Source organism: Rhinatrema bivittatum, chromosome 7 (genome assembly GCF_901001135.1).
Source record: "Rhinatrema bivittatum chromosome 7, aRhiBiv1.1, whole genome shotgun sequence".
Taxonomy (NCBI): Eukaryota; Metazoa; Chordata; class Amphibia; order Gymnophiona; family Rhinatrematidae; genus Rhinatrema; species Rhinatrema bivittatum.
In genome coordinates, this window is record NC_042621.1 from 286290980 (window position 1) to 286309144 (window position 18165).

At 48.1% G+C, this 18165-nt stretch overlaps 1 long non-coding RNA gene across 2 annotated transcripts in view; it reads right to left on the reverse strand.

Annotated features, from left to right (window-relative positions):
- The window catches only part of LOC115094922, an 81435-nt gene that overhangs the window by 8235 nt on the left and 55035 nt on the right, over nt 1-18165 (reverse strand). The gene's annotated exons all lie outside the window — the stretch shown is intronic.

The following is an 18165-nucleotide window of genomic DNA, read 5'->3' on the forward strand; positions in this document are numbered from 1 at the left end:
AAAATAATAGAACTCCCTCTCTAGCCATGATTGACTCTGGAGCATATGTTTATTTTTTGGACCTCATGTTTGCTCAGCAACACCAGGTCCCCACATGACAGAAGGGATTAAGTATTATGGTAGAGACCATCAATGGTTCATCCTTCACATCAGGGCCTATAACCACCAAAACCAACCTCTTGCCTTAACTACAATATATAACTACCAGTTATGACATCGCCAGAGCACCACATTTCTCGGTCATTCTCTGTTTCCATAGCTGGAACGACATGAGCTGCACAGAATTGCATGCCTAATGAAGCCCAGGAAGTAGGAGAATCCAGGCAATCTGTGTTGTCCAGTACTCGAAGATGGCATTGGACAACTTTTGGAAAATATGCAGCACACCAAGATGTCTTTGATAAAAAGGGAGCTTACACTGTACCCACGCTATTTTAAAGTTTTATGTTCCTCCCTGCACTTTACGTTCAGCCAATTGAGGTTTATTAGAAGTACCATCTTTTAGAACAGTTCATTTAAATGAAGCACGAGAAAGGAAAATTGGGTTCTTACCTGCTAATTTTCGTTCCTGTAGGACCAAGGATCAGTCCAGACCGCTGGGTTGTGTCTCCCTTCCAGCAGTTGAAGTTAGAGAAAAAACTGAACGGCACCCCCACTTATCCTTGTGTGCCACCTGCGATCCTTCAATATTTCTCTGACTCCAGCAGATGAGGGTGACAGAACCTGCGGTCCTGATCCATTTAAAAAAACAAAAAACAAGGAAAGCAAAGCAAGCCAGGAATAGTAAGACATAAAGGAGTTTGCTTTCTACCAGTGGCTAAATCAAGCTATTTAAAAACAAAAAAAACCCCGGAGAACAAAAGTAGTTAGTTTGCTTTCTGGAGGTGACAGTCAGTCCTCCTGAGGCTGCTGCCTTGGTTGAGGCACAGCTGGGGTTAGATACCCCGTTAGCTGTTTTCTCGGAGTCGCTTCTTCTGCCGGTGAGTAGGGGGATTAACCGGTGGGCCGGTCCTTCCCCCTTGCATCCTCAGACGGCATAATTCCTCTGGGGGGGGGGCTGCCTGTGGCACGATTGAGGTTCCAGGGGCGTTTTTTTCCCTGGGTGGCTGCATGTCAGTTTCTGGAAAAAAAAAAACCTTGTTTTGCTACCGTGCGCACAGGTTTCCTGGGGCTCCAGAAGGGCGATTTTCGCCCTCGTGCTCACTCCCGCTCCGCGGGCATGCCACGGGATTCGCCGTGTTCAGCATGCAGGGAGCCAGAGGTGTGGCTCTCCGGCGATGGCCTTTGTACACGGTGCCTCCCGGGAGGGGAGGGACCGTCAGGGAGCAGCAGCGGGTCATTTTCGGCGCTCTCCCGGGACACAGGGAGGAATTCGCACCTCTGCCGGCCTTGGCCTGCCCCGTCCCCGTCCAGTGCGGGAACAGCAGCCATTTTGCCTCCACCACGCTCCAGTGGAGGGCTTGATGCAGGGGGAGGGGAGATCTCTTCTCCTCTCTCCCCACCGAATTTGAGCCCTGTAGACAGCAGCTCCCAGTGCCTGCCTTCCCTCCGAGCTCTGACCCTCCCACGGGGGGCGGGGGGGGGGCCTTAAAGGGGCAGCATCCCTTTTCTTCCAAATTTGTGCTTTTAATGCACAAGGCCTTTTTGGAGGCCGAGGCTGAGTTGCAGGCTGAGGAGCCTCCGCCTGCGAAGGTGGCTAGGCTTTCTGGGGGTTCCAATTCCTCCAGAGGGAGGACAGACTGTGTGGTTTTTGATCCCTCTGGGACCCTGGCTTCCGATCCACTGGATCCCCTTCGCTGGACCCTCTCCTCGAGGATATTGGCGGGGATATTGATGAGCCCACCCGAGTTGAGGGGGATGACCCGAGGGTCCTCAAGTTGTTTCGGAGGGAGGAGCTTGATCATTTAATCCCTCATGTTCTGACGGAGCTCAGTATTGAGATGCCGCAGCCGAGCTCATAGGCTACTAAGGGGGACCCCATTCTCTCGGGGCTTCAGTCCCCTCCTAAAGCTTTTCCTTTTCATCCTATGCTACTGGAACTAGTGACCTGAGAATGAGAGGCTCCTGAGGCCAGCCTTCAGGTGGGGCGAGCCATGGAGAAGCTTTACCCGCTGCCGGACGAGTCCTTGGCCGTCCTTAAGGTCCCTAAAGTGGATGTGGCCGTTTCAGCCATCACTAAGCGAATGACCATTCTGGTAGCAGGGGCTGCCGCTCTTAAGGATCGTCAGGATAGGAAGCTGGAGGTCCTTCTCAAGTGGATTTTTTAGGTCTCGACGCTTTGCTTTAGGGCGGCGGTCTGCAGTAGCCTCATGCAAAAGGCAACTCTTCGTTGGGTGCAGCAGTTGCTGCGGAGCAGGCAAATCGCATGGAGGCAGCTATGGCTTACACCGCGGATGCCTTGTATGATCTTCTTCGGGCGTCTTTGCGCACTATGGCTTCGGTGGACTCTGCTAGAAGGCTTCTGTGGCTCCGCAACTGGTCGGCCGATGTTTCCTCCAAGGCCCAGCTAGGCAATCTCCCCTTTAAAGGGAAATTCTTGTTCGGGGATGATCTGGAAGCCCTTATCAAATCCCTTGGGGACAACAAGGTGTACAAATTACCAGAGGACAAGCCTAGAATCTCCAGGTCCTTTGGGTGGGCGCGCCCTCGGTACTGGGGACAGAGCAAGTTTCGGCAGACCAGGGCTCCAGCCTTCACTCCACATCAGCCATAGGCAAGGTCTCAGGCTTGGTCTCATTCCTTTCGTGGCCGCAGGCCTCTCCGCGACGGGGGTCTTAGAAACATAGAAATGACGGCAGAAGAAGACCAAACGGCCCATCTAGTCTGCCCAGCAAGCTACGCACTTTATCCATTTTTTTCCCCTTTTTTTCTCTCCCACCTGTTACTATTGGCTTCCAGTACCCTCCAGCCCTAATTCCCCTCCACCCCACCACCAATTTAGAGAGCAGCGCCGTATCTGCATCCAAGTGAACGTCCAGCTCAATTAGGGGTAGCAACCGCTGTAACAAGCAGGCCACACCTTTACCCCATACTCTTACACACCCCTGTTTTTATTTTTTTGTTTGTTTTTTTGTTTTTGGTTTTTTTGAGATAGCAGCCCTCCATCCTTCCGCTCCGTGAAGGTGGAACACCAACTACTGGCCACTGGCATCCCGCTCCGTGAATGCCTCTGCGGCTACTGCCGCTCCGTGCAGGGATCTTCCGGGGGCAAGTCCTCCCAATGAAGGTGTCCTGGCCCACTCCTCTATTCCGGTGATAGGTGGATGCCTGTCTCTATTCTTCAAGGAGTGGGTCAAGATTACGTCAGACCAGTGGGTTCTAAGCATCATCGAACATGGCTACGCTTTGGATTTTGCACGCCTGTTGCGGGACCTGTTCTTGATGTCGCCCTGTGGGGCCTGCACGAAACGGACAGTGGTGCTTCAAACCCTGGGCCAGTTGAAAGCGCTGGGAGCCACTGTCCCGGTCCCGCCGGAGGAATGCAGGCCCAGCAGATACTCCATATATTTTGTGGTTCCCAAGAAGGAAGGCTCCTTCCGCCCGATCTTGGATCTGAAGAAGGTGAACAAAGCACTTCGGGTACCCCGTTTTCGCATGGAAACTCTCCGCTCAGTCATTGAGGCCGTCCACTCCGGCGAATATTTGGCTTCTTTAGACCTGACGGAAGCGTATCTTTACATAGGGATCCACGAACAGTTTAGGCGGTTTCTCCGGTTCATGATTCTGGGCGAGCATTATCAGTTTCAGGCACTCCCGTTCAGATTAGCAACAGCTCCCCACGTCGTCACCAAAGTAATGGTGGTAGTAGCTGCGTCCCTCAAGCGGGAGGGGATTTTGGTTCATCCCTATCTGGACGATTGACTCATTCACGCAAAGTCAGAGGAGCTTTTTAGGGCAGCGGTCCAATCAGTAGTGGCCCGGCTCCAATCCCTTTGTTGGGTCATCACTTTTGCCAGGTGCTGAACTTCTTGGGTGCTCGGTTCGACACATCGGTCAGCAAGGTCTTTCTCACGCAGGAGCGAATCGACAAGTTAATGGCGCAGATCCGGCGGCTGTTGTCTCTTCTTGCAGGTGCTTGGTTCTATGGCATCTACTCTAGAATTAGTCCCTTGGGTCTTTGCTCATATGAGACCCTTGCAGAGGACATTACTTTCTTGTTGGGACCCAAAGTCGGAAGAGTTCCAAATCCGATTGCCGCTTTTGGAACCTGCCAGGTCCATTCTCCGTTGGTAGTTGATTCTGGCCCACGTGCAGCACGGGATGAACCTGGAGGAGCCCCAGTGGGTGGTCGTGACAACAGATGCCAACCTTTCCGGCTGGGGTGCGGTTTGCCAATCGAGGGCAGTACAGGGCCGTTGGACAGGGTAGCAGGCGAAATGGTCCATAAATTGCTTGGAAACCAGGGCAGTACGTCTGGCTTTGCGCAGTTTCCTTCCCTTGGTGAGCCGATCAGTGCGAGTATTGTCCAACAATGTGATAATAGTGGCTTACATCAATCATCAGGGGGGGACCAGAAGTTGTCCAGTGGCATTGGAAGCCGATCGGCTAATGCTCTGGGCAGAGCGCCATCTGGTCCGGCTGGCAGCTTCTCACATATCCGAGGTCGACAGCGTTCAGGCGGATTTCTCAGTTGCCAGCATCTCGATCACAGAGAGTGGGAACTTTCCGAGGAGGCAATGTATCTCGTGACTCGTCTGTGGGGTGTTCCTCGCCTGGACCTGATGGCGACTCAGAGAAATGCGAAGGCGGCTCGGTTCTTCAGTCGCAGGAGGGAACATGGGGCGGAAGGTGTTGACACTTTGGTCATGCTGTGGCCTCGCGACATTCTGCTGTACATCTTTCCTCCCTGGCCGTTGGTGGGCAAGGTCTTGCAAAGGATAGAGGCTCACACAGACTCAGTCGTTCTCGTGGCTCTGGAGTGGCCACGGCAGCCGTGGTTTGCAGATCTGATTAACTTAGCGGTGGATGGTCCTCTTCGGCTCAGTCATCTACCGAATCTTCTTCGGCAAGGTCCAGTATTTTTCGATCAAGTGGATCGCTTTTGTCTAGCGGCTTAGCTTATGAAAGGCGGCAGTTGAGAAAGAAAGGTTATATGGATTCCGTTATTTCCACCCTCTTGCAAGCGCGAAAAACGTCTACCTCCCTCATCTATGTTCGAGTCTGGAAGGTTTTCGATTCCTAGTGTAGCAGGTTGAATGTGTCCCTGCAGCACACCTCAATTGTCCATATTTTGGCGTTCTTACAAGAGGGTCTGAAGAAAGGCTTGGCATGCAGTTATCTCAGGGTTCAAGTAGCGGCCCTGGGATGTTTGCGGGGGAAGATTGACAGGACATCCCAGGAGGCTCATCCGGATGTAACGCGTTTCCTGAGAGGTGCTAAACATTTGAACCCTCTGGTTCGTCCAGTGTGTCCTTCTTGGAGTTTTAATCTGGTTCTCCGTGGCTTGTGCGGTCTTCTGTTTGAGCCTTTAAAACAGGCCACCTTGAAAGACTTGACACTTAAGATGATTTTCCTGATGGCTATCCCTTCGGCATGGCGCATCTCTGAGCTTGAAGCGTTGTCATGTAGGGAACCTTTTCTCCGGATTTCGGATTCAGGGGTATCCCTTAGGACAGTGCCCTCCTTGAAGGTCATGTCGGAATTTCATTTGAATCAGACCGTAGAGTTGCCTGCCTTCACGGATTTGGATCGGAATTCGCCTCAGGCTCGCGAAGATTAGATGTGCGGCAGATTCTGCTTCACTATCTGGAGGTAACCAATGCTTTTCGTTTGTCTGATCATCTGTTCATCTTATGGGGTGGTCGTAAGAAAGGACATAAGGCAACTAAAGCCACTATTGCCTGATGGTTGAAGGAAGCCATAACTTTGACATATATATATGTCTTTGGGCGCGCAGTTCTGGAAGGTTTAAAAGCGCATTCAATTTGATCTCAGGCGGCGTCTTGGGCAGAGAGTCAGTTTGTTTCACCGCAGGAAATTTGCAGAGCGGCTACTTGGAAACATTTACTCACTTTTGCTAAGCATTACCGTTTGGACGTCCGTGCTCCAGATGGTGACTGTTTTTGCAGTAGTGTTCTTCGAGCGGGACTCTCCAGGTCCCACCCCAGTTAGGGCAGCTTGGGTACATCCCAGCGGTCTGGACTGATCCTGTTTCGTACAGGGAAAGAAAAATTGGGTTCTTACCTGCTAATTTGTGTTCCTGTAGTACCAAGGGTCAGTCCAGACGCCCGCCCATGGAATTTGGAGAGTCCGTTCGCTATCGTTTTTTATTTTGCAGAATATTCTCAAGTGGACAGCATTTACGTTGCATATGGAAGTACTCCCTCCATGTACATAAGTTCCAGGAGTTATGCAGTTTCTTTCATTAGGTGGTTTGATATAGCCATTGGTTCTTATGTTGAGGTTATGATATGTTTCATTCTGCTATGGTATGGATTATACTGAAGGATCGCAGGTGGCACACCAGGATAAGTGGGGGTGCCTTTCAGTTTTTTCTCTAACTCCATCTGCTGGAATGGAGACACAACCCAGCAGTCTGGACTGATCCTTGGTACTACAGGAACGAAAATTAGCAATTTTCCTTTCTCGTGCTTCATTTAAATGAACTGTTCTAAAAGATGGTACTTCTAATAAACCACAATTGGCTGAACGTAAAGTGCGGGGAGGAACATAAAACTTTAAAATAGCGTGAGCCCCTGGGTATACATTGGAGTGTAACAATTTAAAAACCAATAAAACAATTTTAAATTTAATGCGCCAATGTATCAGGAGCCAATAAAGAGCGAACAATGAAGGAGATACATGCTCACAAGAACTTTTTCCAGTTAAAAAGCCTCGTGGCACAATTCTGTATCAAATGAAGATCTTTAAGCTTGTGCAGGAAAGAAGTAGAATTTCCATGCCTCACATTTTCCGAAATCCAAATTGCAATTGATCTGATCCAACAGAGGCAATGCACTGAAACTTGCAAGCAAGAAAAGTTCGCACAGGCCTGGGGGCAGGAACTGGAAAAAGGGAGAAAAGGTTAACTCTATGGAGCCAGCAAAAAAAAATCTTCCTTTATAAATGGAATCAACTCCATAACTGGGGGCACTTCATGTTTGGAAGCTTCCATGATTCCCCATTGGCAGGTCATCCAGGTTGCCACAAAACTGAGGAACTTGTTGCCTGCGTATTTTGGTGGCCAGGATGGAACCGAGACGTAAGAGAGTATGTCATCTCTTGAGAAGTATGTACCTGGAACATGCTAGCACATCATTGCCCTCACTGATTACTCTTGCTATTGCCAGTATTTATTTATTTATCTCCCACCTTGTGGCCCTTTGAAGTGGATTACATTTAGGTAGTGTAGGTATTTCTCTATCTCCAGAGGGCTCACGATCAGGAACGGTAACTTTCAAATCGGTGCTCAGGCGGACCCAGATACTTCCGCACGCACATAGGCACGCATTATAAAACAACCTGGCTGCGCGCGTGTGCACCCAATTTTAAGTGGGCGTGCGCCTAGGCACACAAATCTTAATTCTACCACATAAGTCAGGGTATTTTATAACAGGCGCGCGCGTCCGTGCCATTGCCAGTTTCACCAGTTCGCCCAATTAAGAGCTATGTCCTCCAAACACCCCTGGTTTGATAAGCTGCACCCTCCCCCAGTTACCCCCAGACCCTTTGAACCTGGCAGAAATAGCTAACTTCTTTTATTTTTTTAAGTTACACCTCTTCCATAGCAGAAGCAAAGTTACGCACTCCCCTACTTCACTATTTTCCCGTGGGTGGGCAAACATCAGCTGCGATCTCTCTGGGTAGGGGTCCTAGCGATAAGCAGGAACTCCTTCCAGGCTCTGAGCCTGAGGGTGGCAGCTCTTCCCTGGTTGTGGAATATCACGGCGGCTCCTACCATGAATGGCATCCGCCGCAGTGAAAATGGCTCTGCTCCCAGGCCCACTGAAAGATGCATGACTGAGCAGTGGCATGCTTGTTACCAGATCAGTAGGTGCCCGCCCTCCTGAGCTTGCAGTGCCTCCGAGGAAACGAGCCTGGGATTTTTCTTCCTCTTTCAGCCAACTGACGCATCACCTTTCAGGATCATTCATGACCCCTCTGGGGGGGGGGGGGGGGGGAGGGTGAGCACCCCTACCTTAATGGCTTGATTTTCAGGGACTTATCAAGTACATAAAGCCCCGTTTAGAAAATCGATCAAGGATCAGCTCACCCTTACGGGCATGGAGGAGAGGCTTTGCAGGATGGGGGGAGGCCCCGAGTTGGGACTTTCACGTGCACGTTTTGATTTTGAAAGGATGCATGTAAGTCGCCCGGCACAAACTACGCCCTGCCTGGAGCCGGTGCAGCTTTGTGTGATGTACTCACGTGCACGTCCCTCTGCCCTTTACCGGAGGATTTTCAGAGCAGACTTATGCACGCAAGTTTGCTTTGAAAATACTCGGCAAAGTCTGCGTGTACCATGTGGACGGTTGCACAAAACTCAAAAAAAAAAGAGAGATAATCCCAAGAGGCAATCCATAGTCTGTGATCGGCGCGGCAGTCTTGATGAAGAAGCAGCCAATACGTGGTGCATTTGCATTGGTGCTGGGCTCCGCTTCAGACAAGTTCAAGGCTCATGCCTCGGCTCTGAAGCTTGTTGCCACAGTAATACAGGAAAAAGCAGAAATCGGGGCCGACTGAAATAAACACTGCTGACACGCCAGCGGGAGCCTTCTCGCTCAAAGGGGGCTGTGGTGAAAAGGAACGTTATGTGGCAGAGCAGAAAGAAGGAAATCCTGCCCTGGGGGACACCGAAAAAAAGGGCAGGAAAGAAAAAGATATAAAGGAAAGGAATGCTGATTCTTAGTACCGGGAGAAGGCCAGGAAGATTTGTATTCTCGAAAGGAGAGGGGGGTCCACAGAGGTCTCCACAGCCGGCACAGGAACGGCACAAATTCATCGCTTTCACAGGGAAAAAAACCCCCAAACAAAACCATGAAAGCCGCTTCTCACAGCCCTCTTTAGAAAGGAGATGTTGTATTTGGTCTCCGTCCTGCCATTTATCAATCTTCCCCCTTCCTATGCGGTCCTCAAAATAATTCAAGAGGAGAATTTTAAGAATGGCCGCGTTCGTGCAAAGTCTTGTGGGTACGTTTCACCTGCGTTGATTTTCAAGGTGAAAGTGTGCGCCTACTTTGAAAATGATCCCAGGAAAACTTGCCCCACATATTTTACACCTATATTGGCGACTTTCGGGGACAGGGATGCTGGGCTCTATGGGACCCAGCATGGCATTTCATATGAGAAATAATAAAAAAAAAAAATACAAGCATACTTTTGAAAATGCAAAGTTAGGCTTGCAATTCCAAACCACACAGTCCAACTCTCCTTCTCGGAAGCCCAATGCAAAGCTAAATAAGTGAGGCTTGCGGGTATATCAATCACTGTAGCTCCATTTACTTAAGAGTAAAGCACAGTTTCAAAATCTGAAAATTCCTGGGAGGGGTGCTAAGGTTATCACTAGTGAATTTATTTGCCCCAGGAAAGAGCAGCCTAGCGTCTGGAAAGTCCAATATGGGTCACTGAGGGCAGTTAAGTATGCCACAATGACAGCCACCTTCTCTTTAGGGTGAGCCCTCCAGCGCTGGTGGCCAGTGAGGCATGAGAATGGGGGGGGGGGGGGGGGGAGTCCCAGATACAGACAAGGAGCGAGAGGCCTGGAATGGATCAAACCAGGTAACCAGTAACAGGAAAGTAATCAGGCAGGAAATAAGTCTTCTGCATACAGGAATGGAGCCAGACTATGAGGACCAGAAGGTAGGACCGAGCTCTGGCAAGTGACTGATGAAACTGCCTCACTATAAATACAAATCTATACAGGAAACAAGATGGCCGCCAGGGGAAAGCGAGGGGCACTGGGTTGGGAGGACTGGATAGATTGTCTAAAACAGTTCACAGCACCACCTGCAGGCCAAAGGAGAACCCAGCAGCAAGGGGATCATGTGAGATCCCCACATGATCTCACATGATCATGAGAACCCAGCAGCAAGGGGATCATGTGAGCAGCAAGGGGATCATGTGAGAAACTGACGAGATGTTCCCAACGTTCATCGGTATATAAAAGTTATTAAATAATAATAATAATAATAATAATCATGGAGAGAAATAATACTCTAGGATACAACTGCAAAACATCTGAGGGGGAACCAAGGAATCTGTGAGAGCTGAGGATACCGAGTATTACCATTTATTTATTTACAATATTTTTTACCCGCACCCTCCATAAGTTCTGGGCAGGTTACAAAGTGACATACATAATCTTTAAGTATGGAGAGAAATTACAGAAAATGACAATCTGGAGGGTGACTAGTAACTCCACTCATGAAAATAATTTTTCCTTGAAAACAGACACAAGCATTGAGACCTTTTCAATATCTGGGCACAGACTGGGAAAGTTAGATGACATTTGGTTCAGTAATTCTGAAGAATAACAAATATTTGCTTTCACATTTTTCAGCCTTCCTTTCAAGTAATTTCATGTTACTGGTTGAAGAAACTGTTTTATCTGGGGTTGGTTTTTTTTTTAGCTTCCTCCTGGTTCCTTTCATCTTCCAGTTTAATCAGGACCAGCCTGTATTGGGCTGTGGCATCATGTGCTTTCTCTGGAACTGCCCAAGCTTTTTTTTTTTTTTTTTGCCTGATCTTATAACCCTCCATCTATCCCAGCCGATGCAGTGACAGTCCTTGGCCAGGGAACACAGAACCCAGAGTGCGTGCAACCCTAAATCCAGCCACTAGGTGTTACCGTTGAGCGATGGCGAAGACTTTCTCCCCACCCCGGGCTGCGAAACATGAGGTGTTGCTGCGGGGCTCGGAAGGGGCTAGGCTCAGGATTAACATTTAGAAAATGTTTCCTCATGAAAACTGTGGTGCACACACGATATGGCCTCACGGGGACGGTGGCGCAGGCAAAACAAAATTCATTAAAGTCATGGGGTAAGCACAGAGGATTCATGGTTGTGAAAAAGGGAAGGGAAGGTCGGCGAGCAGCTGGGGCCTGGGACTGCAAGAAGCAGCAAACTGGGCACACTACCTGGGCCTAGCTGTCGGCATATTTTGTATTTCTGTGTGTCATACCCTCTGTTCTAGGCAGAATCTTTTTATGACTAAATTTTAACCTTCCTCTTCCTGCCCATATGTAACGAAAATAAATCCAGGAAAAATTTTTCAGAAGGGGCACGCCCCTTTGGCTGCGCGCCGACGGCTGTGCGCCGTAGCTTCCTCCAATTTAAGGTAATTCGGTCCGTCCCCTTCCGATGACCTCAGGGTGTGGGCGGAGCTTCCAGCGGGACCGGGATGATCTTGTGACTCCAACCCTGGCAAGGGGATAGGAGCCGTGAGCACAGTTCCAGGCTGCTCCTCTCTCGAAGAGAGGTTTCTCCCACAAATACCTCCACAGAACGCTGTAGCTTCCTCCAATTTAAGGTAATTCGGTCCGTCCCCTTCCGATGACCTCAGGGTGTGGGCGGAGCTTCCAGCGGGACCGGGATGATCTTGTGACTCCAACCCTGGCAAGGGGATAGGAGCCGTGAGCACAGTTCCAGGCTGCTCCTCTCTCGAAGAGAGGTTTCTCCCACAAATACCTCCACAGAACGCTGTAGCTTCCTCCAATTTAAGGTAATTCGGTCCGTCCCCTTCCGATGACCTCAGGGTGTGGGCGGAGCTTCCAGCGGGACCGGGATGATCTTGTGACTCCAACCCTGGCAAGGGGATAGGAGCCGTGAGCACAGTTCCAGGCTGCTCCTCTCTCGAAGAGAGGTTTCTCCCACAAATACCTCCACAGAACACTGTAGCTTCCTCCAATTTAAGGTAATTCGGTCCGTCCCCTTCCGATGACCTCAGGGTGTGGGCGGAACTTCCAGCGGGACCGGGATGATCTTGTGACTCCAACCCCGGCAAGGGTATAGGAGCCGTGAGCACAGTTCCAGGCTGCTCCTCTCTCGAAGAGAGGTTTCTCCCACAAATTTTGGACCTCCTCCCCAGGGCTTCCGGTGAGAGGGCAGATGGACTCACATGTAGCAAGAGGGGTAAGTCGACCATCTCAAAGAACAATTCCAGAAATTTCATTTTCATCAGGATCCCCAGAGCCACAAGGGCTAACGCAGTTATCTCAATCCAACATGGAAAACTCTAATCCTACATCTCTATCAAGTTTAAATGGTCAAAGAGAACTTTTGAACCTTACTGGTGAAGGGTTAAATGTGATAACGAATAATGAAATTGTAGGGGTGAAATTGGGAACTGAGCCACAGGAGTTGGCTCTGGAACCATTAGACCCCCAAAATATTACCTTAAGAGATGTATGGAGGGTTCTGGATAATTTACAAAAAACTCTGTCTAAATCAATTGAACAAAATAGAATGACTACATTGGAATTTAAAAATGAAATGGAGAAATATAATAATCGTATGACACAGTTAGAAGATCAAAGTAAAAATTTCTCCACTCAGATTGAGGTGTTAAAAGAAGTAAATAATTCTTCTATTAAAGATGGTTTGATAAAACATAGACAGTTAGAAAACCTGGAAAATCAAAACCGTGTTAAAAATCTTAGGTTTTTAAATTTTCCAGAGACCAGATTACTTTCTGCTATGGAGTTATTAAAAAAATACTTGGTAGAAGTACTATCTATAGTGACAATTGATGAGACAGCTATATCCAAATTATATTATATTCCTAAATCCAGATTAAGGTTGCAGGGGGGACAAGAGGAAATGGATATAGTTCAACAATCCCCCAATTTAACATCATTTTTAGAGGCCTCTCAGGACGATATCCAATTAAGGTCTACACTTTTGGTAACTTTCACTAGAGAGAGGGACAAAAATTTAGTCTTGCAAAAGTATTTTGAAAATAAAGACCATATTTTTTGTGGTCAACGCATTCAAATATTCCCTGATGTTGCTAAAGCAACACAAGCTAGACGTAAACAATTTTTGTCACTGAAGCCTAGAGTATTAGCTATTGGGGCAACATTTTATTTAAAATTTCCCTGCAAGTGTTCAGTGTTATATCAAAGGAACAAGTTCATTTTCCAAGATCCCACTCACCTTGAATCTTTTTTAATAGATAAGCAGACGGGTTGAGGAATAACTGCATAAAATAATTAAACTCCCATTATTTCTGTAAAGTATGATTACAGATTTCATTAATGTTTTTTTTCCTGTGAAGAGTGCCTCCCATAATGAGGACTTGAATTTTCTTGTTACTGATTATCTATGGGATATATGTTTCTTTGTATGTTTTGTGTAGTATCAGAAAATTTGCTTTGTGTTTTATACAATGTAAATTGTTTAAAAAACTAATAAAATATAAATTTAAAAAAAAAAAAAAAAGAATCTTTTTATGACTACTACTTATTTCTATAGCACTACTAGCCATATGCACCATTGCACAAATACACATAAAAGATTGTAAACTCTATGGAACATGAACTAACTAGCCAACCTTCTGCAACCCTAAACTATTAGGTTGGCAGCTAGAGAATCTTTATGCAGTGCAGTGGATCAAGCTTCTGTACCTTGGGATATTGTATGCCTGATCAACTTGTGATCATGCTTCAATGGAAGGGAAGTGAAAATCCCCATGTTTTTGGTAGTGACCAGAAAGCAACATGCTGTTGGATTTAATCACTTGCACCTGGACCATGTTAGAATCTTTTCTGCCCCAAACAAAAAGATGTCCTTAGTGTCCTGGTGCAAGAAGTCCAAAACTTAAACTAACCCTGATGGGAAGTCTGCATCACTGGCATAGGGCAGCAGGAGGAGAGTTTAAAATCAGTTGAATGCTACTAAGCATTGTTGGATGGGGATGTGAATAGGTTGTCTTTGCTCTGAATCTCTGCCATTCCCCCACCGCTAAATAAAGTACAAGTCCTTGGGAGCACCAAACGCTATGTGGAGTTCCATTTGGGTAGGGAAGCTGAAGAGTAAATATTCCCCCCTCCACCCACCCTTCAACACTGTTGCGCTCCCCGGCAGTGGCAGGCCCGCGGCCGGGCTCACTCACCCCCCGACGCCGGGTCCCCGCAGCTGGCCCCACCTCCTTGGTGGCGGTAGGCAGCCGCCTACGTGCCCGTGTTCCCGGGACCCTCCTGTGCTACTGCGGCCTCCTCGGGGGCTGATCGGGCCTCCCCACGTGCGCTGCAGGGAGATGCCGCCACTTCCTCTTCCCTGGCCCGCCAGCCTTAGGCGCGAGTGCCTCTCTGGACTTTAAAGGGGCCGTGGCGGGAAAGCCTCCCGCGGTCCTGGATGATGACGTCAACCAGCTCCACTACATAAGTCAGGCTCAGATGTTCAGAGCCTGCCCTAGCAACAGGTCTCCACGCTTCCCTGTCGTGCGCTTCGTTGCCAATCCTGTTCCAGTTCCTGCTCCAGTACCTGCTCCAGCTCGAGTTCCTGCTCCAGCTCCTGTCCTTGTTCCTGCTCACCTTCTGACGGACCTCCCTGACTTTGGCCCTTTGCTCGGACTTGACCTCGCTGCCTGCTTCGACCCCTCTGCTTGGACCTGACCTTGGTCTCTTGCCGCCTGCCCTGACTCTCGTCTGGACCCGACCTCGGATCTTGCCTCTTCCTTCTGGAACCTTTCGTCCCCGCTGCCACCCGGCACTCTGCCTCTGGACATCTTCTCCGGGAATCAACCACCCGGAGGCCCGCCCAAGTCCAGCCAGCCTCAGTATCCAAGGACTCAGCCCGCAGGGAACGAGGATTGGTATTGGCGAAGCTCCAGTCGGCCTCTGCTTCCCTCTTGGCTTCGCCTCCCCACTGGTGGCGCCAACACCACCTCCACAGCAAATACCGAGATTGATTTCAACAACTTTTTAACCTACTGGGGGGGGGGGGGGGGGGGGGGAGCCATGTGCCTGCGTTCAGGATTTAAACCAATCACCAGCTACATGGGAATTGTTGAGATATTTCTGTAAGAGAGCAGTAACTGCTTTGCCTTTGTGATTCATCATAGCTCCACCAGGAGTTCTTTCTTTATGAGAAATCTGGTAAGTTTAGGCTTTGTTATGTGACATTTTTTTTTAATTAGCAAGCAATTTGTATGTGGTCTGACACACAGCTTGTTTTGAAAAAGTAGTTGAACACAGGGCATTGTAGTTGCTTTTGAACATTTAAAGACCAAAGAGAAAGGATGGAGGGAGAATGCATTATCTTTCTTTTAATTGTAACATTTCTCTCTGGGAATGGCAGAGTGATCTTATTAAATCATGAAGAATTCCTTTGTTTGCTAGAGCAGTAAAGGACACCATGGCTCCAAAGCTCTGCCTAGGAGACAGAAATGGAAACTCGTTTGCTAATGAATGTGGTTTCCCTTCATCCTTCTAGAAAGTATCCGGCTGCAAATCAACACACAGTGAAGATCCTCTGGCTTAGCTTCCTGCCCAAGCTTTTCTGAATTGCACTGCTCAGTTAAAGCCGGATCCAGCATGCTTACAAAAGGACATTCTATTTTGCAGTTGCACGGCGAGGGATAACAGCAAAATTGATAGATCCTGCTCCTTCTTGGCTGTGGGGATTTCAGAGGAGCAGGCAGCTGTTGAATTTGGCAGACCTCGGCCCATCCAATGCACCAGCAGTAGGAGTGTGCGCTGGCAAAATGTTCCTCCGGTTGTTTTGTTACTTTAATTTTCCATCACACCTTTCGGTTTAATTTCCATTTGTTTTGTTAATTTATGTGTGTAAATTTGTTTTTGTGCATGTAAAGCCTTCCTTTATGTGCATAAGTACAATTGTTTGCGTGTAAAAAACGTTAAGCACTCAGAGCAAAACAAATGAAATGGCTGCACATCCATAACTAACAGTCAGCCGGTTGAGCAAACCCCCCAATTCTCCGAGATGGTGACTGAGGAACTCCTAAACCATATTGTCAGCCATTTGTGGTTCTCCACTTTCACAGACTTGAGGGGGTGCAAAGATTCTGACTATAGAAAACCGGGGTTGAAATAGCCAATGACTGTAAATGATATAAACAGCACCACTCATTGCGTGGTGTCTGCAGCATGTAAATTGCTTTGATGTACAAAGCAATTTACATGCAGAAACTCTATGTTATGCACATAAGTGGTGCTTTGAAAATTAACTGGGGGAGGTCATGCATGTAAACGTTATGCACAAAACACAAATTTCACAGGAAATTTTACCTGCACTCATGGTAGGCATTCTGGGGAGGGGGGGGGGGGTCAGGGGGAAACGAAGTCAAAGTGGGGGAAAGTATTTATGAATACAGTTTTTATTTTTGAAAGTATGTGCAGAATCTGCACGCACAAAGTTACACCTGCCCGGCAGCGGACCTGCAAATTTTCAAAAGCAGATTGATCCGCAGACTTTCGCCCTGTGAAAGCTGGGTGAAAATTCCCCTCGGCGATTGCTGAAGCCTGCCAGCGGGAGATTCTTGCCTCCATAAATTCATGGTCCATTCACTTCTGCCCTGGCAGTCGTCTAACCGAATAAAAGCCTGAACGGCACTAGACGAGAACATAAGAACATAAGAAATTGCCATGCTGGGTCAGACCAAGGGTCCATCAAGCCCAGCATCCTGTTTCCAACAGAGGCCAAACCAGGCCACAAGAACCTGGCAATTACCCAAACACTAAGAAGATCCCATGCTACTGATGCAATTAATAGCAGTGGCTATTCCCAAAGTAAACTTGATTAATAGCCATTAATGGACTTCTCATCCAATAACTTATCCAAACCTTTTTTGAACCCAGCTACACTAACTGCACTAACCACATCCTCTGGCAACAAAATCCAGAGCTTTATTGTGCGTTGAGTGAAAAAGAATTTTCTCTGATTAGTCTTAAATGTGCTACTTGCTAACTTCATGGAATGCCCCCTAGTCCTTCTATTATTCGAAAGTGTAAATAACCGAGTCACATCTACTCGTTCAAGACCTCTCATGATGTTAAAGACCTCTATCATATCCCCCCTCAGCCACCTCTTCTCCAAGCTGAACAGCCCTAACCTCTTCAGCCTTTCCTCATAGGGGAGCTGTTCCATTCCCCTTATCATTTTGGTTGCACTTCTCTGTACCTTCTCCATCGCAACTATATCTTTTTTGAGATGCGGCGACCAGAATTGTACACAGTATTCAAGGTGCAGAGTCACCATGGAGCGATACAAAGGCATTATGACTTTTTCCGTTTTATTAACCATTCCCTTCCTAATAATTCCTAACATTCTATTTGCTTTTTTGACTGCTGCAGCACACTGAGCTGATGATTTCAATGTGTTATCCACTATGATGCCTAGATCTTTTTCCTGGGTGGTAGCTCCTAATCTGGAACCTAACATCGTGTAACTACAGTAAGGGTTATTTTTCCCTATGTGCAACACCTTGCACTTATCCACAATACATTTCATCTGCCATTTGGAGGCCCAATCTTCCAGTCTTGCAAGGTCCTCCTGAGAAGCTTGAATGGCAGCATTCAAAGGATCTTCTTATGGAGGGGGTGAGCTGCCACCCTGGCTGCAGCTAAGCCTTCCCAGAGGATGACCCGAAAAACCATCTGAGCCAGCGTGCAAGTCATGAGCTGGTGCTGAACCTAGACAGCTGTTTGTAAGATGGGAGGAATGCAGACGTATATCCACCTTTAATATAATCTGTGCGTTCCTGCTTCAGCCTGCAGGGTGCAGGTCAGCCTGGACATCTGGATTTGGCTGGGAAAAGTGCTGTGGATAATCCAGGACTCTGTTCCCAGCTGCCCCCTGTTTCCTGTCCTTCCCCCTTTTTCTCTTCCACCTCCAGGGCATGGTTTGACATCCAGGGCCCTTTGAACCTTTAAAGTGAACTCTCTGTTTGCAATCTCAGTTTCACCCTGGGAGTCTTCTTGGTGCACCCTTTTGGTGCCCGAGTTGTATGGAAAGTAAACTTCATCACTCCCAGGCAGACATACAGAGGTCCATATTCAAAAGCCAACTCAAAAGTCAGCCGCCTGAATGGCAAATCTGGCATATTCAGCCATTAATCCGGCTAAATTGTAGCCAGATAAAGAGTTGCCCGGCTATAATTTAGCCGGATAAAAAAGGGGCGTTCCAGGGGCATTCAGGGGAGGAGTGGAGTTATCCGGCTTTGTCTGGCTGGGATAACTTTCCGCTTACCTGGATATCTTTAAAAGAT